Below are 24,376 nucleotides of genomic sequence, written 5' to 3' on the forward strand. Positions count from 1 at the left end.
TCAAATCCTCCACCAGGAGCCTGCTTCAACCATGAACTGCTCCCCCAAACTGAGTGTGGAAGGTTTTTATAGGTTTGGAGCAGAGGCGGTCCTTACACACTGCTTCAAGCTGATTGGTAGGAATCATGCAAATCCATTGTTTCACTGGACTTGAAGGTGGTCTTGAGTTGATTTCAAAGTCCCTAGCATCTGAAAGCAATACCTTCTTAAGGGCTGGCCAGGTGTGGTTACAATCTAATTAACTTGAAGTATGCTAATAAGCAAAGTCATTCACTCTCACTTAATTCAATCAGTTTAGATTAATCTTCCGGTGGGCCTTTGAGTATCTGCCAAATCCCATTATTTTCTCACACATGTGACTATTGATAGCTTTGATTTCCTCTTCTGAAAATGATCTGTTGATATCCTTGACCATTTATCAACTGGGGAACAGCTTTATAAATTTGGTTCAGTTCTCTATATATTTGAAAAATAAGGCTTTCATCAGAGAAACTTCTTACAAAATTCCCCATTTCCCTATTTTCTTCCCAATTTTGTCTATTTAATTTTGCTTATGTCTCTTTTATCAAACTGTTGATTTTCTTTTCATAATTTTCTTCTCTGTTTTAAGTTTTCTACCGCTCTTCTTTGATTCTGAAAATATTTTTTTAGCTCCTCCAGGAATTCTTGTTGGGCTTGCATCCAATTCGCATATTTTCCTTTGAGGTTTTGCTTATAGTAGCTGCTTTGACTTCATTGTCTTCTTCTGAGTTTGTGTTTTGATCTTCCTTGTCATCATAGTAGGTTTTTATGGTCAGATTATTTTTCTTTGTTTATTCACTTTCTACCCTATTTTTTTATTTGGAACATCTTGATTTTGGAGATATAGTTCTAGAGAGCACAAATTTAATGAGAGATACAGAATTTAGGAATTATCATTATGGTAGTGATAGTTGAAGCAGTAATAGTGAATAGAATTAGCAAAGGAGACAGTGTTGAGAGAGGAGAATGCAAAGAAAAAGCCCTGAGGGTTCAGTTCCTACTTCACATTAAATAGGAAGAAGACAAACAGTCAAGAGCAGAAGGGAAATTAATAAAATCTCAGGAGAAACAGAATACTTTAGTGTGTTTGGAAAAAAGGGCATATAGAATATCAAAGGTGTAAAGAATTAATTGTTATTTGAGGTTTTTATGACCCCATCTTTTGGCTAGAATTTTTAAAAAACTGGCATGTGCACTGGCGTGGGGCTCAGACGCGACACCTCTGCAAACTACATGGTGCTCCACCCACTGGTTGTAGCCATTGCCATGGTCCTGGCACCTCCTGTCATCACCATTTGCTGATGCCTTCATGGGCCTGGCAAAATTATAATGACTGTAAGCTCAGTAAGAGCAGGCATGCGACTGTCAGAGTGTCCAGCCAATTGGCTTGGGGCTGTGTGTAGTCAGCCTGGGGTCTGCTGGGAAGGAGGGAGGTTTTTTGCCATTCTAGCTTGAAGCTGGAAGGGACAGGATGCTGCTGTGTGTTCTCAGCAGATTCCTGGGCAGTGGTATGATCCAGGTTGTGTTATTTCCCTTTCCCCATTTTATTTCCTTTCCCTTAATCCTACTGATCCTGTTTGTTTATTTTTTTTAAGTTCATTCTTGTTAAATAAATCCTGTTCTGTCTTGAGGGAGGCTGTTGGTCTCCTTCCTTGCCCCAATATTGTGGCAAGCCACCTAGCTAACACTCCCCAATTAAAAATTGGTCCCTACAAAGGAGAGGAAGAGGCCAATCAATGATGTCAGATATTATAGTCAGGTCAAAGAGGGGAGGAATGAAATCTAGTTAATGAAGTTAACAATTATTAGGTCATTAATTATGACCTTTGAGAGAAGTTTCAGTAAAGTCTTGGGGTTAGAAGCCAGACTAAGATAGTGAGAGAGGGTTCTGCTGAGGAAGTGGGAGATACTGGTTGTAGTTGAGTTTTTAAACAATTTGGCAATGAAGGAGGTGAATTGGATATCTCTTTGAGGTCCTAACCTAGTTCTCCTGCAAGGACATTCTTAGCATTAATATGAAACGATAAACATCCAATTACACATATGTACATTTAGATTATGTTGGATAACTATATTGATGTATATCTTAGATATTACCAGTTCCAAATGGAAAAATCCCAATTTAAAATATTTCTTTCCATTGTCTCTTAGAAAACATGGAAATGTCTCACAGATTTGAATACTTTGGTAAATAATAACTGAATGAAGAGTGTAAGCAGTAGAATAAAGTATGTATCAATCACAAAAGGTTGAAAGTAACAGAAGAGATAATGGCTTACTAAAATATGTAGGGCAAATATGTGCTAGACTTGGAGTCATAAAAGACAGATTTGAATGTCCACAACTGTGAGATTACAAATAGAAAAGCAAGACAATCCTTGCTCTCAAGGAACTCATTGTAATAGGGGAGTCAACACATAGAAAATTTCCCCTGTAAGTCAGATGAAAAAGTCTCATGGTCCTTAGGTTGCAGTAGCAAAGCAGATGTTAATGCTTCTTTAATGTCAGTATTTAATGTCATGATTTCCAGAGGTCTTGGGTTCAGGGTCCTGGATTGTCCTTGTCATGGTATGAGTGGTCATGGTGGTGGGGATGGTTTGACTTGCTTTGTACATGCTGCCTCCTGTTTCTCCCTTTGGGTGTCTTGCTGCTTCAACTAGCCTGGCTCATTTGTCTCTGACTCTTAGTAGCTGTGTGACCATGGGTGAGTCTACTCATCCTCTCTTGCCTCAGTTTCATCACCTATAAAAGAGGTATAATATACCTATAGCATTTACCTTCCAGTTTTATTGCATGAATCAAAGCAGATAATGTATGTACATTGTACTTTGAACTCCTTAAAGTGCTATCTAAATTTCAGCTAGCTTTTCAAATGACTTCTGTGCACATGGACTCTTAGGAGTATACTAACCTGTTAGATATGTCAGAGCCTCCCCCCGCCTTTTTTTTTAACAGGGAAACAGGACAATGGAGTAGTATAACAACCAGCCAATCACAGGGACTTATGAAGCCCAGAGCTAATTGACATACTAGTGAATCCTTTGCAAGTGGACTTGAAGATGACTGCAGTGACCAGACCAGCCTTAAGCAGCTCAGAAGCAATCTCTAACAGTAGCTGCAGACACTTGGGGACTTTCCAAATACCTTACTTTCCAGTTTATTGTGTCTACTGATTTCCCCTTTCCCTCAGCCCCCTCTCCCTTCCCTTGCTCCCCCTCCAAAACCTCTTAAAACCATAAATATCCCACTTTTCTACTTTCTACTCCCTTTGGAGCAGCTGACATCTCTCTACCTCTTTGCTCCACTTGTGCAAGCTCTTATCTGAAAATCAATGCTTTTATAATCTGTCATCACTCTGTTTGACTTCAGGTTCCTTTTCAGGACTGAGGGTCTTTTGTTAATACTTCATAGCCCATAATCTATGGTTGTGTATATATAATGTGTGATAAAGGTGGTACTATTTATGTGGCCTGGAAGTGGCAACAGCTGGGCTTATGCCCCATGTTTAGCGCCATGAAATGCTCCATACCATAAATCAGTGGGTGTGTCAATTTTGCCTCATATGAAACTGAAGTTCAGACCTGTTTGAAATTATTGAATCACAAAATTTTACATCTATACTAAAATGGATTCAATAAAAGGGGAAAGAATAAAAATAACAGAGTTTTAGGATTGGAAGGGACCTCAGTCCACATCTAGTCTAGATCTGTCAAACATTTTTAGGCTGTGGAATATCCCACAATTCAGCCTGAACCAGATTAAAATGTAATTGGAAGAAATGTTTAGCAGAAGAAATAAAAAATACAATAAAACATAGACATTCATTTATGGTGTTTTCAGACATCTATTCCTATTTGAGTCTGATGACACTGATGCATCTGACCCATGCCTAAAGAGGAATACTTACAGCAACACAATTGACAAGGCCTCACCCAGCTTTTGCTCGAAGACTTTTAGTGATACGTTAATAATGCATTGTGTTCCAAGATAGGCCATACCATACTGGACAGCTCTAATTGTTAGGCTATCCACCTCCACTCCTAACATACATTCTAAATTTTTTTCTTTGCAACTTCTTCCCAATGGGACCAAATAGAACCAACCTTATTCCTCTTTCCCATGAATACCCTTCAGATACTTGAAGAGAGCTATCATGTCCTCCTTGAGAATTTACTTTGTTAAACTAAACATCCTTAGTTCCTTCAACTGATCCTCCTATGGCATGAACTTGAAGTCCATTCCCATTCTGTTTGCCCCTTTATAGTTGCTCTCCAGCTTATAAGCATTCTTCCTGAAATGTGGTACTCAGATTGAAAATAAATGTGTCCTACTAGGGTAGATTTCAGTGAGACTATTATATTACCTCCTTATTCCTAGAAGCTGTGTTCTCAATTCAGCTTCAAATCACATTAGCTTTTTAGGCTGAGAAAGGACTTTTTTAATGAGGCTTTGCAAAAGGAGTATCCCTTTTTAAAAATTGTGACAACCTATGCATAACATTTTGCATCTACTGGAGAAGTGAGATAAATATTGCTTAGGGCAGGTAATCTGACATCATTTCACATATTCAATCAAATAAACATCAGCTAAGCTGTCAGTGCTATAGCTTCCAGTACTTGAATAAAGAGATTTCTTCTAAAAGATGACTCTGTTAAAGGGGAGCTTGAGGGAAGAGAAGTGGTAATTGTATACCATGGTGTAAAACACAATCACAGCTAGAGATCTTTACTTCACACCTCTAAGCTAATTTCCACCTCTATTGAACCTAAATTTTCATCAGCTTGAACAAAAGACAAAGGAAATGTGAAAAATCCTCCAGAGATTTATGGTGAAATTCAGCAAAATTTTGTCTCTATCTTGGTCTGTGTCTATTCATTAACCCACAAAGATGAAAAACTCAGTTCTTCAATTAGTAAGTTGTTTGAAAGAAAGTACGGGAATATATGTAAAAGTCCTTGAATTTGACATTCTGCCTCTTGAGACAAGTGACCAAAGAAATTATCATTTTCATAAACCTGACTAGGCCTGCCAATGAAACTGTCACAATGTTTCTTGAAAGGAACTTCAGAAATGGAAAACTTTTCTTTGAAAAACTTCAAATGAACATGGCACAGCCTAGACCTGTGATATTTATTTATTCATTAATCATTCATCTATTTATTTATTGATCTATCTATTTATCTAATTATTTATTCACTCCATTCATCCATTCATTTATTTATTCAATCATTCACTTATTTCTTCACTCATCCATTTATTTATTTATTTATCTAGTTATTTATTTATATATTCATCCATCCATCCATCCATCCATCCATTTATTTATTCATTTATTTTGTTTTTGGCTTTTGTTAACAGTTAGAAAAACAAAAACCAAAAAACATTAAAAAAACACTGAAAATGGGGTGGAGATTTTAGGCATGGGTGAAGTTAATATTAATAACACTATTAAACAAGCATAGCAGTGACCAGGGTTGAACTTTTATCTACTCTTACTAGAGCACTGGTGAGAGTCAGCTCAAACTGGTTTTTATGAGTTCTCCCTCTAGCCCTGAAAAACTTTTCTCAAATTCTTAAATTGACCTTGTTTACTAGATAATATTACTTTGCTCTTCCTAATATGTAAATGATTTTCCCTAACTGAGAAGAGCCCACTACAAGTTGTTACTGTATCTCAGTCATTAAAATAGCTTTCTAATCTATTAAAATATCTATCTAACCTATTAAAAATATCTTTATAAGAGGCAGCTAGATGGCACAGTGGTTAAAGCACCGGCCCTGGATTCAGGAGTACCTGAGTTTAAATCCCACCTCAGACACTTGACACTTACTAGCTGTGTGACCCTGGGCAAGTCACTTAACCCCCATTGCCTGCAAAAAAAAACCCCAAAACCAAAAACAAAAAAGAAAAAAATATATATTTTTATAACCTAGTAGCTTAGCCTCTGTTTACCTGAATTAAATCATATGACATCAATAATATAGTTTTATCGATGGAAATGAAATTTTAAAAGATTGTGTTACCATCTTTGTTGCTTCACCTTAAAGGCCACTGGGCCTTTCCATCTCATTTGAAGTTGCAATCTTACATGTGTTGTCCTTTCCATTGGAATTATAAGAACTCTTTGAAAGAAAGAATGATCTTTCATATTTGTATCTCAACTGCTTAACACTGTACTTTACACATAGTAAGTGCTTCATAAATGCTTTTCATTCATGCATTCATTCATTAATCCACACACATTATACATATATGTATGTATACACACATACATATATGTGTGTATGTGTATATACACAGACATATGTATATATGTATATGTTTATCTCCCATAAAACCAACCATTGTAATATTGTAAAGATTAAGAAAGGTAGAAGAAAAAAAAAGGAATTCCATAAAACCCAAATATCTGTTTCTTCCAGTATCTGTAATATTTCACACTCATAGTCCCCCATCTCTGCAAAAAAAGTAGGTTGGGTAGGCACATTTTCTCACCTCTTCTCTAGGGGGAAAGTTATTTGTTTATAACACCTCTCAATTTATTTTTTGGTTGTTGTTTCTGTTTATGCTGTAAAGCCAAAGGGCATATTGTTTTCCTGGTTCTGCTTCTATCACCTTGAATTAGTTTGAATGCCTTCTCATGCTTCACTGAATTCTTCATATTCCATATTTCTTATGGCAGAGTAATTGTCCATTACATTCATGTACTATAATTTCTTTAACAATTCCCCAGTTGATGGACATCTACTTTATTTCCAGGTCTTTACTACCACACAAGTGCTGCTATGGATATTTTGGTGTATATAGGATCTTTCCTGCTGTCTTTGATCACTTTAGAGGAAATAATTAGTGTTAAGATATCTGGGTCAAAGGGTATGGTCACTTTAGTTGCTATTTGTTTATTTATTTATTTATTTTTAGAAGATTAAAAAGTTTGACATCAGATAATGGGCAGCTGCCAGGTGGATAACAACTCACTTAATCACTTTTTAATACCGAAATTTCAAATTGCTTTCCAGAATGGTTACATCCACAAACAACTCCACACATAGTGTATTACTATTACTGTCTTTCAGCCGGTTTTCTGATATTGGCTAATTCCACATTTCCAATTTGAGGTGTGTAAGGTGAAACCTTAGAGCTACTTTCATATATGTTTCTTGTATTAGTGGTTTGGAGCATTCTTTTACATGGCTACTAATAGTTTTCAATTCTTAAGAGAACTGTTTGTTTATGTTTTTGAACACTTATCTATTGGCAAATTATTCTTGGTCTTACATATTTGTGTCAATATCTTACATATTTTAGATATGAGACTTTTATCAGATATTTTTGATTAATTTTCTCTCCCCCTCATCCATTCCTCTCCTTAATAGCCTTAGCTGCATTCATTCTGGATTTTTCTGGTGCAAAAGGTTTTTTTCATTCTTATAAAGTGTGTCTTAATGAGAACTTACTAGCCAAATGAGATAAGGAAAAATATTTGCATGTTAGAGGTGGTTGGATATGCTTAACAATTTTTATCAGTAGAAGTAAAATGTGAGCATTGGTCCTCTCTTTGCTGGGTCTGAATGATGCAATTGAAAAGTAATTTTTATTGATGAATAATCTAGAGGGATAGGAAAAACCATTGAGGAGCACAGAAACTGAATAATCTATTTTGATCTAAATTAAATATTCAGATACTTGTTGAAAGATATGAAAAATTTTATGGAAAAGTAATTCCTGTGCAAGCCAAATTTTTCACAAAAATAAGTGAACTTCAGCAACAAATGAAGGATGAAAATAAAACCATACATATTACATAACCAATATATATATTTATGTACTTAGTATTTTTATAATGTTATTCTTGATAATAAAGGCTATTTGTTAAATGCAAACACTGATTTAATTTCCATACTATATAACTTTCATATAGATTAATATTATAAATCAAAATCCTTTTTTAGGTCAAAAATCCAAATTGTTTTACTCAAAAATATCACCACCAATTATTGGGGCATGACTTTGATTTCCAATATCTACTCAATAATTATGCCTAATATGATTTTACCACTTTATTCAGAACACTCTCACTGTCAAAGTTAGTATTTCTGCTGCTTCAATTTTGATTGTAGTACTTTGCCTGACTACTGTGTGCTCCTCTTTTTCTTCTGCAGCCCCAAAGGTAGCTTTTATCATATCTTGGCTTATGTTTCAATTTATCATGATGCCTTACTTGACTATTTATCCCACAGCAATCTTTTCTTTCTCTGAACCCCACCCCCCCAGCAACTGTCAAATGTAACACCAGTATTAACATTTAATTGTAGCAGCCTTGTATATTTAAATATTTCATAGATTTATACTTGTCACACTAAACTTGTCATTAATGCCTAGTCCTTAAACTTTTTGTATCCTTCATAGCATATGACACAGCAACACTATGGGAGTAATGTAGATTCAAAAACAATGCCTGTTGAATGAATGAATGAAAGAATGTGTAGGAAGCAAGGGATAAAAAAATTAAAATGGGAAACCGACTTATTCGTGGCCACCTGGTGAAGTAAGGTCAGAGGCAGAAATACAAAGTGAATCTAAGAAAAAAGTTCTGATTGCTAAGTTAGACTGTCATACAAAAGTGATCAGCTGATGACAGTAAATGGCAAATTTCTATTTCTTACATTAATTTAGCATAGAACATGAAACATTTTTGATGTTCTATAAAGAATGTTGAATAGATACATCTTACTATGGCTCAAGTTTTATTTTGTATTCAAATGAATGGTGAAATTAATCTTCCTTAAGAGTATTTTAGTTGCTTTGAGTAAAATATATAGATATATAATTTGTAGAATTCCGGGTTAAAAAGTACAAAAGGCCAAGTCAAAGCCTTCCCTAAAATGCATCAGAGGAAGCACCCAGAGATCAGAGTTTATGGAATAATAAGATTTTTAAATTAAAAAGGAATTCAGCATGATGAAACAAAACCTAGATATATGTAATAAGTTTCCCAGTGCCACAATATAGTAGTAGAGATGAGATTAGAATTTAGTTCTCTCACCTCCGAATTCTTTGGTCTTTTCTGCACACTGTATATACTTTCTTTCATTATTAAAAATGTTCATAGGATCATAGATTTAAAAATGAGAAGGAAGTTTAGAGGTCATCAGGTTCAAGTCTCTCATTTCATAGATGAGCAAACTGAGGCCCACACAGATTAAATGACTTGCCTAAGGTCATACAACTAGTAAGTGTCTGAGACATAATTCAAACCTAGGACTTAGTGACTCCAACTCTGATAATCTATCTTCTACACTACACTGCCTATCTAAGACATGAACTTGGAATATGACTATTAATTGTATTACTCTTTCCAAGCAATATCTAACACTGCTTGAACTTTTGAATTACACTATTGATCTTTTGGATACTCTCACCTCTCTAGGTTTTCATTACATTGTTTCCTGGATATCCTTTTCCATGTCTGATGGTTCCTTTTCATCCTCCTTTGTTGAATCCTGTTCTAGGTCATACCATAAACCATGGGTGTTTTCCAAAACTCTATCCTGGGCTGCATTCTTATTTCCCTCTATATTTTCTCCCTCAGTGATCTCATTAGGTCTCATAAGTACAATCATTATCAACATGCAGATGATTTCCAGATCATTGTGTTCAACTCTAATGTTTTCCCCACCTTCTACTTTTGCCTAACCAACTGCCTTTTGGACATGTTGAACTGGATATCCCAGGGACTTCTTAAACTCAGCATCTCCATCATTTCCCCCAAGTCCTCCCATCTTCCCCAAATTCCTATAAATATTGAAAGAATCACCATCTCTCCAGTTACCTTGACTTGTGATTTTAGTATCATCTTTGGCTCCTCACTTACACTCACTCCACATATCCAACACATTGATAAATTTTATTATTTTTATTACATGATACTCTCTCTGTCTCTTTGTCTTTCTGTTTCTCTCTGTTTTTCTGACTCTGTCTCTTTCTCTCTGCCTGTCTCTGTATCTCTCTGTCTCTGTCTCCTCACAAAGCCACCACTCTAGTTCCAGTCTTCATAACCTCTCCCCTGGACTACTGCAATTTCCTACTAATTGGCTTCCTTGCCTCAAATCTTTCCTCACTTACATCCATCCTCCCCTCACCTACCAAAGAGATTTTTCTAAAGAACAGGACTGGTCATGTCACCCTCCTCCAAGGACTCTGTATTACCTCTAAAACCAAATATAGCCTTGAAAGCTCTTCTGGTCCCTTTCTGCCTTTCAAGTTGGTTTGCATATTATTCTCCTCTATACACTATATGATCTGGTTCTATTGGTCTATTTGTTTTTCCTTGCATATGACACTTATCTCACATTTGTATACCTTTGCAATGGCTACCCCACATGCATGGTAAGCTTTCTCTTCTTACTTTGCAATTCTTGCTTTTCTTGGCTTCTGTAAATATTTAGCTCAAGTCATTTTTATCTATCACATTATTATCTTTCACATTATTGCCTTTCTTGACATTTCCCACTCACAGATGCTAACGCTTGCCCTCTGTGATTACATTAGCTAACTTTGAATATATCTTGTGCATACCTAAGTTATTTACATGTCGCCTCCCCATAAGATATAAACTTTTTGGAAGGGAGTTTTTTTTTTTCCTCTTTTCACTTCCATATCATTTAGGTTTTGATAGCTTACAGTGAATGTAAATAACAATTGTTTTCTGTTCTCTTCAGTAACTTTGAGGGTCTCACCTTTTCAGGTTAACATTTTCTAATGGTAAATTAGACCATTTTTTGTTTCAGTTCTTACCTAGCCATTAGTCATTAAATGAACACTGTTTCAGATAAACTGAGACCTAGGAAAGACCTTAATTTATAAAGGCCAACATCATACATCACATCCTAGGCCATCATTAGTCATCCATACTTTTGTCTTCCCACAGGGTTTCAAAGACTCTGAAGGAGAGAGTGAAACTGATAACTTTGCTCAGCTCTGACTCACTTAAATCCAAGTCACAAGCCAGTCAAGATATTACCCTCCTGATGTCATTGGTCCTCTTTGAAACCAAAGGACCAACAATAATAACAGCTTAGCAAAATGCCTGGCACATAGTAAACTTAAGAAATATTTTTGATTGAGTTGAACTCCTATTGATCCAGCCAACTCTATGAGATTATAAATTGCAGTGTAAGATTTGTTAGAGGAAATTCCTAACCAGACCTTCCTGCCTTGATGAAATCACAGATCTGGTTAAAAAATTTTTTTTAGCAAAGTGTACTGGCATATGCCTATAATCCTTGCTAATGGTGGAAGCTGAGACCAGTATATCACTTGATACAGATATTGTGAACTGCTGCAGGAGGGTTAATGGCAATTGGGTGTGTGCCCCATATCTGGAGCTCATACTCAGCTTCTAGGAGCAGAGGGCCGCCAAGCTATTTAAGAAGGGTAAACTTGTTTTGGTCAGCAAGGTGCCAGCTTCTTACCTGATGAGCATGGTGATAATATAGTGAGTAGGCTGCACTTTTGGCCCAGGAAAAATAAGAAAGACTCAGACTCAAAAAACAAACATCAGTTGGATTTAGGTTGTTGGGTTTATCTCATTAGAATGTAAGCTCGGGGCAGCTAGGTGGCGCAGTGGATAGAGCACCGGCCCTGGATTCAGGAGGACCTGAGTTCAAATGCGGCCTCAGACACTTGACACTTACTAGCTGTGTGACCCTGGGCAAGTCACTTAACCCTAATTGCCTCACCAGAAAAAGAAAAAAAAAAGAAATAAGAATGTAAGCTCTTAGAGGGCTAGGACTTGTTGTTGTTGTTGTTGTTTTTACCTTTGTATATCTGTACCTAGCATAATTCCTGGTACATATTAGGTTTTTAAATAGATGCTCTTTGAATTGCATTTCCCTTTATAAAATTGGTTTTAGGAATCCTGTCTTCTTGTTTTTCTTAGCCCCCTTGGGCACCTTCTTTCCCCTCTCTACTTCTGCTTTTACTGACCGCTCACTGACTTTCCAAAGCTATAATATCTAGCAGTGTGGAGATGCTGTCCACACCTGAAACTCAGTGGAAGATGAGGGGTGGAGGTTAGTCTCTAAAAGTGAAACTTAAAAGGGATATAGTTGCAGTCCCTATGCTGAGTGAATCAAGTTGGGGTAGGCACTGTTTATATTTGAGGAACTCAAACCCATTTGCATATCTGGACCATTTGTATAATAATCTTCAGGTATGTTTCCCTGCTTTACCTTTTAGTTTCCGATATTCCTGCATGGCCAAGCAGGTTTTTTTTTTCTTATTTCTTTGTTTTTTATCCCTGATCACCTTTCTTGCTTCTAGCTCTTACCTGCTTTCTTCTTGGTGAAAACCATCTCTTTGTTCTCCTTTTGACCCTCTGCTTGGTCTCACTCCTCAACATTTCAACCATTATTGCTACAGATGACCCTACCCACACTAGGTTGCTCAGTTAGGGACTAACGTGGGCCCTAGACCCAAGTGTAGCCCAGTAGTAAATATCTCCTCCAAGTTAGTCCTTGGCAAATTGCTACTTTTCCTTCTAAAAGCCCTCACATGTCACATCCACTCAAAGAGCTTCAATCTTCACTTCAGCCTTGAACTCCCACCTTCATTTTAATAGAAATATTAGAAAAGTTGACAGTGAATCAGCACTACTCCATTTTCCTTTTGTTTCTGTACAGCTACAGATACATCGATTCAGGAGCAGCAGCAAAGCTGAAGAGAGGCTACTGTTACCTTGGAAAGAACTACTTCATACTTGGCACCTCTCCCATATAAATATTATCTGGAACAGCTGCATGATAACAATGAAAACCTATCATACAATTTCTTTTCCACCAGGACTTAAAAAAAAAAGATTTATCTTCAGGTTTCTGGAGAGATAGAACTGTTTCCTTTTTTTCCCCTGGTGACAGAGCTTTGGGAGTTTGCATTTAGATTGGTCCTACTACAGAACTTTGCCCTAATTGTTTCTGGTGGTCAGACTCCTCCTCTCTCCCCCTTGTTCTTATGATCTATGTTTCCTTCCATGGCAGAATCCTGGGTACCAGTCTTGAGAAGCAAGTCTTACTTATCGTTCATCTTGTTCCCTCCTCCCCCCAACATAACAATAGCATTCCTTTGGAGAGCTAAATTATATATATATGAAGGTAGGGGGCCTTAAAGGAGGGGTTTGAGTTGGTGAGCCCTCATACATGGTTGGTAGTGTAGGGATGGAAAAAGGATTTATAAAAGGATCCTCATAAATATCATTTTGAGAAGAATAACAGAAAACAACACCAGAGTGGTAATTATAACTATGGGCACAGAGTAAAAAGCAAAGGACAACCCTTATTAAAAATACTTAATTTTTTCCCAATTATATGTAAAGATAATTTTAACATTCATTTAAAATTTTTATGAGTTCCAAATTTTGTCCCTCCTTCCCTCACCTTCCCTCTCCTGAGATGGTAAGCAAAAGGTTGTACATGTGCAACCCTGCAAAACATATTACCATATTGTTTCCAAAACAATATTTCATGTTGTGCAAGAAGACACAGACCAAAAAAAAAGCCCCACAAAAATAGAATGAAAATAGTATTCTTCTGTCTGCAGTCAGACTCCATCACATCTTTCTCTGCACATGGATAACATTTTTCATCATGAATCCTTTGGGACTGAAGGACAACCATTATGTATGACCTCTATGTCAGTCATTTTTAGCTATGTCCAGGTATCAGAATTGCTGTTTTTTAAAAAAAATTTCTAGAGTTAGAAGACAAGAGAGACTTCTCCATCTAAGCCTAGCCCACTCTGTAAAATATCAACAAATAAGAGTTATTTGGTCTGGTATCTAATCCTAAAACTGGGACCATTTTTTTTGTTGGTCCTAGTTTCACTAATCCTCCATGTTGAGTAGAGCATTATTTTTCTATTTATTATACAGGCTGTTAGCTCTGCAATTTATGCCAATTAAGTTTAGAGAAATTGGATTTGGCTCAGTTTATTTCATCTTGTATAGCAATACTCTCCTATAGCAATTAACTTATGAAAGAAAAAATGGGGAAAAGGGAACTCAGTATTTTTATTCTTTCACATTTATCATGAAATCTAATTTGAATAACAGCTTTCTCAATAATAACATTACATGCTGCTTCTACCTGATGTTAAGCAAAAAACTCAGAAAATGTTCTCCAAAATCTTTCAAAGTTGTCATGGCAATGATTGTGATTTCACAGATTCAGCATCCCATTTCTACAGTTGAAGGACGTGACTGTCTCATGTAAGCAAATCTCTGTTTAAAGACAAATAGAGTTAGCATTAGGTTGATTTGTAAAGTTCCCTGGAAAAATATTAAAATGCAAGGATTACTGTTAGAACAAAAATATAGTAGAGACAAATTTGACATCACTGATCTGTTGTTACAATGATGATTGCTTATATTATTATGTTGCCTTGTAGTTACAAAGCTCCTAATGTATATTATCTTCATTTGGTATTGTCAGCAGCCATGTGAGGGTGATATTGTCAGGAGTAGGAGGCACGTGACTCAGTGGAAGGAGCATTTGAAAATAAAAAAAAATGGATATAGTGTATTATACTTGTAATCCATCCTACAAAGGAAGTTGAGGCTGGCTGGATCTCTTGAACTCAGGAGTTCTGAGCTTCAGTGGGCTAATCTGACCAAGTGTCAGAAATAAATTAAGCATTAATATGGTCAACCTGTGGGAGGTCACTAGGTGGGCTAATGAACAACAGAGCAGGTCAAAGCTCTCATGCTGATCAGAATGGAATCAGGCCCAAGGTAAGTAACACTCAAACTTCCAGCCTAGGTTCCTTCAACCACACTTTGAGAACCATTGGGTTAGTTATCTTTAAAGCCCCAAGTTTTAGATTTTATGATTCTATTATGTCCATTTACAGATGAGGCACCCAGGGATTGTCTGGCAGAGCTGAAACTTGAACCACAAGTCCTTCTGAGTCTGTTGTCAGTGCTTCCTCCTCCCTTCCCCTTTTGAAAAAATCACTGGTGCTTCTTTTTACTATTAGGTTAAAGGAAAGATTTGAGATTTTGTCAGAGTTTACTGCACTTATTTAGACTGCATCATATATTTGACTTAGTAACAATAATGAGCATTTATATAGTATTTCTGTGTTTGCAAAGGCAGTTACAAATATTTTATTCTTGCAACAATTGGGAGAAATGGGTGTTATTAGAAACTGTTTGAGGCCACATTTGAACTCAGGTCTCTCTGACTCCATATCCAACTTTCTATGCACTGTACCACCTAAATAAGTGTTAAGGAGAGGCTTAAAGCACACAGAAGTTAAATAATTTGGCTAAGGCCACAGAGCTAGGTGGCACAGTGGATACAGTGATGGACCTGGAGTTAATAAGACATCTTCCTGAGTTCAAATCAGACACTTAGCAGCTTTGTGACCCTGAGCAAGTCACTTAACTCTGTTTACTTCAGTTTCCTTATCTGTAAAATGAACAGGAGGAGGGAATAGCAAACCATGTCAGTATCTTTGAGAATAAAACTCCAAGCAGGGTCACAAAAAGTCAAACATGACTGAACAACAACACCACCACTAACATCAACAATACACTGCTACTACATCAGAGTCAAAATTTGGACCCAGATCTTGACTTCAAGGCTGACAATCTATTCTTTATGCTATAGTGTTTCTCTTTTGTTCAATAAGGTGGAAAAAATGTGGTAATACATATCCAACCTACAAGATCCTAATACAATGAAAATCTCAATACAAGAAGCATAATGATTTCTTAGCAATTTCATGCCTGATATAATATTTGAGGGAAATCACACAACATTAGAATCATCAGCTGTTACTAGGAGAAATGCAGAACAAATCTGAGTAGACATCAGGAGTGCTCAGATTCTTCCTTGTTAATCAAATAAATATATTTTCTCATACAATGTTTTTCAAAGTTTTTTGATTGAATTAAAATTTTATGCTATTCCTAATATATTGTTGTACCAAGGGGGATTGTTTCAAATGAGCAAGGTAATTGAGTTTTTAATATAGATTTCTGTGTGCATCTGAGAAAAGTAATTATTTCATAGTGATACTTGAGAAGTTAAATCCTGGTTATGTTTTTTCATGAAAAAAAAATGGCACAGAATATTAAAAAATCAAAGAAGCTACCCCTCAAAATTCCTTATCCTCCTCTTTTAATATATCCCAGATTCTTTTGGAAACAATTAAAAAGAAATTAGAGTTAGAGATTTCAAGAAATCACAGAATTCAAGTGAAACACTGCTGAGCATTTGAGGTTTCAAAAATATATTCAACTAGCCCTTTAAATTTCTCATTTGTAACTCCCAGTACTCCAGAGCCTCCACGACACATCTCTTTCCAGAGTGTGATTATAAGAGGAGGTTGTACTTTCAGCATCTCCCCAGGGCTCAAGCTCCACTAACCTTTACAAGACATTGCTCAACATATCAGGCACTAGCAAGCTAAAGTCAGTTTCAGAAAGTAAATTGTATTTCCTGTCAATTACAATGATGATAATTCTCTTGAAATGTCTAGGAATCATTTCCTGGAAGGGTCTTTCATTCTAGATGTGTTGTTTCCTTGTCATGTACAACAAGGATGGAGACAAAAAGCAATGTATGACTTGGAAACTCAGCTTTTATTGTCATATTATAAATAATAGACTGTAATATTTGGATAGAGAAACCTTCAAGAAACTTGGGGGTTTAGTATAACAAGAGTGTGGCAGATGGGGTGGTCCATCCCAGGAGCAGGCATGTTAGAAAATAACTATTAATAATCGATTGGGGGGGGGTGGAGCAGGAATCAGTCTTTTCTCCCCTCCCCCATGCTAGAAATACTAGTGTCCTTGAGAGATTTCATCAAAATTCATCTAGGACAAAGCCTAGGGAACAAAAGGAGATTCTTTTGTCTAGATTGCTAAAGGTCTGATAGAATTAAACCATACCCAAATAATGGACTTTGCCTTGTGTGGGGGAAGCTTAACATTCCTTTCCCTACCAAGAGTTGAGTGAGCTGACTTCATCTCTAGAGTTCATTATAATATAGAACACCTTCAGGTCACTTTAACCAATAGATTTGAATAATGCTAACCAATTAGATTTGTTTGATGTATAATACCCCACTTCTATCAAAAATGGATAAAAACCCTTGGAAGATGCCGCATGCTGCTCTTCTGGTCTCTTGGGGGCTTTTCTTTCGCCTCCTCTGTACTCATTGGCATGCTGGTGCTCCCTCTCTGCCTTCTCTATCACAAGACCTGAGACCATAAGAAGTTAGGGAGACACACAGTCAATCCTTTACTGGTATAGTATTGATAAATAAATAAATACTTACCCCAAACTGGTGTCGACAGCAATTAATCATTTAAACATCACAAAGGAATGTATTAAGGAGGGCACCTCATTATATCATGAGCTCAAGTTCAGGGGCTATCTTTTCCCTCCTTTTGTATCCCCAGAAGTTAATCTGAGTGCCTGGCATATAGGAGGCACTTAATAAATATTTATTTATTGTGTTAATATGAATATATGGTTAAGGAGTATTTGAATCACCTGGATTTGATGGAACTGCTGTATTATCCAGGTAGATTCTGTGAGACCCTGGATTGATAGAAGGAAAATGCCTTTTGGCAAAAACTTCAAAGTGAAGCCAGACAGTTCCTATTTACTTTCCCCAAGAGAATAAACACATTTAAATGCCCCTTTGAAATTCCCATTCACTATCTTCTTTCCCCAGGAAGTAAAGAGAGAGACTTCCTGGTCTCTGATAATACCCCACCTTTCTCCACATAAGCTAACCATAGCATCTGCTTTAAATTGAGCTGTTAAACTGATTTGTATAGTTTAACTGATCTACATTTGTAATGGGTTGATCTGTATCATGCCAGTGAAGTTATTCTATAACCTGTGAGCAAAGGAACCTTAAAAACCCTTAGAAAGAAGGGAGCTCTGAGCTTCTCTCTTCAGAGGGGAGTCTCCACAATGATCATGTGTTATATTTCTTCTTGGAACAACATATTAAATTGATATTATGTTTTATCTGTCTGTCTCTGATCTTGTTTGTCTTGTAGGAGATATCATGTTCTCTGATCTGGTTTTGGTAGGAGATATTATAAGATTATAATTTCTCTGATCTGTTTATTAATTTTGTAGGAGAGATTAAAGATTATTTCTCTGATCTGTTGTAGGAGACAGGCAAATGCAAAAACTATATTTTAATATTCAACAATTGATAGATTGAGCAGTGAAGCTACCTTCCTAGCATCTAGGGATAGCAACAGGAATGACTTGTCCAGATTAGGGCAAAGAAAAAGAATTCAAGATGTGTTTCTGCCCAAGAGTGGGCCTGGGCTCCAAAATTCAGTTGCATGAATTTCTGGGATCTGCTGATGGGCAACTCCTTTCAGCCAAAGAGAAGTTTCTTTGTTGGGAGAAACACCTCTGGGACATAATATTAATGTAATTAAAAAGTAGTGATTCATTCTGTCCTTTTATTTTTTAAATACTGTAATAAATATAAATAATACTGTAATATTAATTAAAATTTTAATACTATAATAAGTAAATATACTGTAATATTATAAGGGCAGTTAGGTGGTACAGTAGATACAATGATGGGCCTAGAGTCAGAAAGACTCCATCTTCCTGAGTTCATATCTTACCTCAGACATTAGCTGTGTGACCCTGGGCAAGTCACTTAACCCTGTTTGCCTCAGTTCTTCCTCTGTAAAATGAGCTGGAGAAGGAAATTATAATCTACTCCAGTATCTTTGCCAAGAAAACCCGAAATGAGGTCATGAAGAGTCATACAGGACTGAAGAACAACAACAAACTTATTTTTAATGGTATGATTATATGTTTGAAGTATAATAAATTTTTTTCAATCTGTTTCTTTGTTAGCCACTTTTGGTTTCATTTTATGATTATCACTAAAAAATAATTTTGTTTTATACAAGAGGGGGAATATTAACAATGTTCTACTCCCTTCTGAATATGAAATATGTTAGGCATGCCACTGCACATTTATTGATTGAGTTTCAATACAAGTCTGAGGAGTAAGACAGAGGTGTATCTATAATTGATATAAATCCATTATTTACATGAAGATAGTAGAAGCACTATTTTTTTTTTTGGAGGGGGAATGTGATTTTATGGGTACAGGAAACTTCTGAATAAGGAAACTCTTAACCAGTACAGATTCTTGCTTGTTCTTCAACTTCAGGTCTTAGAGAGTTAGGGAGTATCCTTGGACACTGAGGGTTAAGTGACTTGCTTAGTGTCACAGAGCCATGAATGTCAGAGGAATGTGTGACTTGATCCCAGGTCTTCCAGACTTCAGAGCCAGCTCTCTATACACTAAACCATGCTTTCTATCATCTGAGAAGTATTATCAGGAATCTGAAGCTTTGGGTGAATTTGAAATAATAATTTATGGGGTGAGGCAAGCAGTGCAGTGCTCAAGAAAAGATTAGAAAATGGTATTCCTGAATCCTCATACAGATGTAGCATGATAGTCTTCGGAAACATTCTGTTTTTGTCGTATTTTTTATATCACTTGTTCAGCTAGAACCTGATTTGAAATCATCAACTCAATTTTGTATTGACTTATAAATCAGTCATCAACAATGCTAAGTCTTCTTTGCCAAGTGAAACATCTCGTATTCCTTCAACCAATACTCAAATGGCATGAGTTCAAGTGCTTTCCTGGTTATTCCCATTGGACAGAATCTAGTTTCTTGATGTCTTTTTGTAATGGGCTTTGGTCAGGTCATGTTACATCCCACCCACTAACTACAGAGTTAGAAGAAGGAAGTAGTCCCAAGGGTGGTAAGCACCTTAAGAATCAAGAAAACACAGTATGGGAGGGGAAAAAATAGGAAAGGGAGACTAATCTCAAATCAAATAGATCTTCTTTGGCCACTGTGGTTTCCAGAGCAACCCCAGACCAACATTTAGAATTTGGGAATAAAAGCATCTTCGGGGAGAGAAACTGTCACTTAGAAATGCATTAGAGAGTTGACATTTCACTTATTTGAATCTTTAATTAGACAGTGACTTCAAGAATCTAAGGGATATAGGTCAGAAACTCAGAAGCATAAGTTGTTATTCTGGACTTTCCTTGGACCTGGATACTCTAAACAATTCAGGGCCTAAAAATTTATTGAAATGTTTACCCTGCTTCCCTGAGTATTTTTGGTATGTGGACAGGTTTCAAGTAATCTACGTAATTAGATGTCTAGTTTTAAAACATATTACATATGTATATAGATTTGTCCTGAAAACCATAGGTTTAAGTGTTTTAGGTAACCACTTTACAAATTAAATATGTATATAACTTTTAAATTTATGAATATAGCCAAATAATTTGTGCTTGTATTATTTTTATCATTTTCATTTAAAGTATTATAATCAATGCTATTCTGAGAGCAAATGAAAGCTAAATTGCAGATGTCTTTAGTGGAAAAGGAACTTCATTTGGAAAAGAGGTGGTAATTGAAATAATTGAACCTCACATTGTAGATGAATTTGCCTCTTGCCTCTTCCTTTTAACAGTCATGACAGGATGTGGAATTAGCTTCTTTTCTATTATATGGTTACATTTGATCATCTTAAGCATTTTAGATAGGAAAGAAAAAAAACAACACTGAGGTGTAGGAGGAATGGGTTGGTGGTTTCCTTTAAAAGATTGGATTAACTATATTGAGAGGGCTTTCTAGAGAGGCATTCTCAGTGGTAAAACAAAATAAAAATATACACTGGTTTTGGCATCTAAGGCCTGAGTTTAAATATTCCCGCAAATACTGACTGAGATTCAAATTCTAGCTCTACTTCCTTTGTTATCTTGGTCAAATCTTACTATCTTTTTGAGTTTTGTCTTCATTATTAAAATAGGAATAATAGGGTTTTTTCCTTTTTTTTTTTTTTTTGTGGAGATTTGGGATTAAGTGACTTGCCTAGGCTCACACAGCTAATAAGTATCTGAGACTGGATTCAAACTCACATCCTTCTTACTCTAGGACCAATGTTCTATCCACTGTGCCAACTCAGTGCCCTCCTTGGAAACATTTTAAGGACAACTCTAGTAACTGACTGAGATCATATTTACCTTATACTATTCCCACATGATTTTGATTTCTTTTGTTGTCTTTATATATCTATATCTATATCTATATCTATATCTATATCTATATCTATATCTATATCTATATCTATATCTATATCTATATCTATATCTATATCTATATCTATATCTATATCTATATCTATATCTATATCTATATCTATTTTTGGTGAGGCAATTGGGTTTAAGCGACTTGCCCAGGGTCACACAGCTAGTAAGTGTCAAGTGCCTGAGGTCAGATTTGAACTCAGGTCCTCCTGACTCCAGGGCCTGTGCTCTATCCACTGTGCCACCTAGCTGCTCCTATTTTTATCTTTTGATTAGGAATATTTGGCAAGACAACATCTAGGAAAAACTTTCTTCTCAAAAATTTATGTATCACTGTCTGGTTCCAGTGTAGTTTATTTGTTACAGTATAAAGAATATGCTGAGGTGTATATTTGTAATACAGAAATTTGTCATCTGCTTTATGAATTATAGCAAGTTTTGATATAGAACTTGTCACCAGGTGGTAGGTATTTTTTAGGTTCTTAATTTTTGCCACCTGCAGTGACTTGTTGCACAATTTCTATCCCCCTGAATAGTCTGCATTGATCAGTAACACTGTTCACTAGCAATATACTTAAGGATGACCCATTTGCAACTTCTGTTATTGATTCCCAGTACTAAATTGCCATCATAAACTCTTTTGTTTTATAAATAAATTTGTAGGCTTTGCATGAACGATTTCTTAGCTTATTTGTCTGATGATTCTTTGTTGACATGTTGCTGGTTGAGTAAATATGGATGTTGTCTATGGAAGGCTTTTTGATTTCATTCTTAATTTTAGCTGTTTCACAGGCTCCATTATTTTCAAGAATACGATGATCTAAGACATTCCCAAAGGACTCATCATGAGGCATGTTATCTGCCTACAGAGAAAACTGATAATGTCTTTTCCTTCTCTTTCTCTCTTTTTCATCATCTCTTTTTATTTCTTCCTCTCCTCTCCCCCATTTCTTTCATATTCTGGTACAAAATGACTAATATGGAAATGTTTTACATGATTGCACATGTATAAACTGTATTGGATTGCTTACCATCTCAGGGAGGGGAGGAGAGGGAAGGAAGGAGGGATAGAATTTGGAACTGAAAACTTTAAAAAGTTAAAAATTGTTCTAAAATGTAATTGGGGAAAATAAAATATTATTAAAAAAGAAGTAAACCAATCACTTTTGTTTACATGTAACAAATTTAATGCTTTATATTGTCAGCTATAAATGTTACTTGATTAAGAGATGCTTTCTTGTTCTAAACATATTTCTCTAAATTCTTTCACCTGTTTGTTATATGGTCTGATCCTTTTTCTCTTTTTTGATTATGAATTCTTAATCTTTGATTACCTTAATATGGTGTCTATGTGTCTTGCTTTGAATAGGATGCTTTCAGTTTTAAAAACATATGTTAAGGCTAGTATTTTCTGTTTTAAACATTCTTCCCTTTGAACTTTGATTTCAGGATGCCAATAAAGATCTTGACATATATAATCATAACATTCTCTTTGATAGCATTATTCTTAATATGACTTTCCTGGAGGAGATTATGGTCTTTGTACATATCACTTTCAAGCTTTGGTTCAATTTATACACTAGATTCAAGCTGGAATCTTTCAGTATCTCTTTCTTTAGTGTATATTGAGAATATTATACTTAATGAATCAAAATGATATATTGACATCACTTTAGAAAGATTCCATGAGACAGAGAAGCTTTTCATTGTTTTTCAGTGGAGTCGTGCAATTTAATGTTCATCTATACCAAATGATTATTACAATGTTTTTTTACAACTGCCCCAGCCTTAGGCCTAGGTAGAATATACAATTCTCAAACTGTTCCTCTGAAAAATACCAAGTATTATATAATTTTTTTCTTGATATTATTGCACCAGTGGCATGTTTTTTTAAAAAGGTCTTATTCATACAGAAATGAAATGTTATAGTTTTTCACTGTCCTTGGTTTTATTTCATTTACAGGGTGTCCCAAAAAGTCTTTGTGCCATTTTAAGCTTTAAATTAACTAAAACTTAAAATGGCACAAAAACTTTTTGGGACACTGTCTATGAAGTATATGAATAAGCTATGAGTATGGAACTGAGTCAAAGGCTTTGAGATAATAAATCAAGGTGATAAAAACGTAATGGTACCTTTAGGTAACTTGTTCAATAATTTCAAAATTGATAAAGAGTTGCTACTTACACTCCTGGGACTTTTTTTTGTATCCTCTTCTTATTCTTCATATAATATATTGTTTCCTTGTGTTTGTAGATTTTTTTTGAGTGGATTAAGTTGTGAATGCTCTGTATAAAGTATATAACTGCAATTAACTTGTATTTGGAGCAGTTAATTGGTGTGTTTATCTTTTGGTAACAGATATACGATGCCTTCTTTTAAGAAAGGAGGGATAAGACTTGCATCTGAAAAGAAGCTGGTAAAATATCTTGCTAATTCATTCACCACTGTGAAGGGTTTGAATCAATACTTTTGAATATTATCTGAAAGCACTGTTTATCTGTTACATTCTTTGACATGTGTCACTCATAATAATAAGGGTTTGCAAACTTCAAGTTTTAAAGTTTCATATATGTTGAGAATTTTTCTTCTCCTTTGGAAACATTGCTTACAAGCTGGGGCTTTTAATGACAATACAAATAATAGCAATAATAATAATAATAACAGCTCGTATTTATACTGTCCTTGAAGGTTTGAAAAGAGCTTTATCTAATATCTAATTAATTTTCACAAAACTTCCCTGAGGTATGCATTACTATTACCTCCATTTTACAGATGGGGAAACTGAGGTAAGTAGAAGCTAAATTAATTGTTTAGCGTTACACTGCTAGTAAGTATCTGAGTGAACATTTGAATTCACGTCTTCCCAACTTTCCTGACTACAGGTTCAGTGCTTTATCTATCTTGCTACTTTGCTGGCTCTATCTTTATCTTTTGTTGTGTCATGGACCTCTTTGGTAGCTTGGTGAAACCTAGAGAACCCTGCTCAGACTAGTAATTTTAAATGTATAAATAAAATAGATAGAATTACAAAAGAAATCAGATTTATTCAAATAGATATTAAAATATAAAAAAGTAACCCAAGTTTACAAACCCCAGGCTAAGGATATCTGCTCTATGGTAATGTTTTTGATTTCCATTAAATTGTATATTTTATTCTTTGCATTGCCTTTACTACTATC

The sequence above is a fragment of the Dromiciops gliroides genome, chromosome 4 (assembly GCF_019393635.1).
Source record: "Dromiciops gliroides isolate mDroGli1 chromosome 4, mDroGli1.pri, whole genome shotgun sequence".
Taxonomy (NCBI): domain Eukaryota; kingdom Metazoa; phylum Chordata; class Mammalia; order Microbiotheria; family Microbiotheriidae; genus Dromiciops; species Dromiciops gliroides.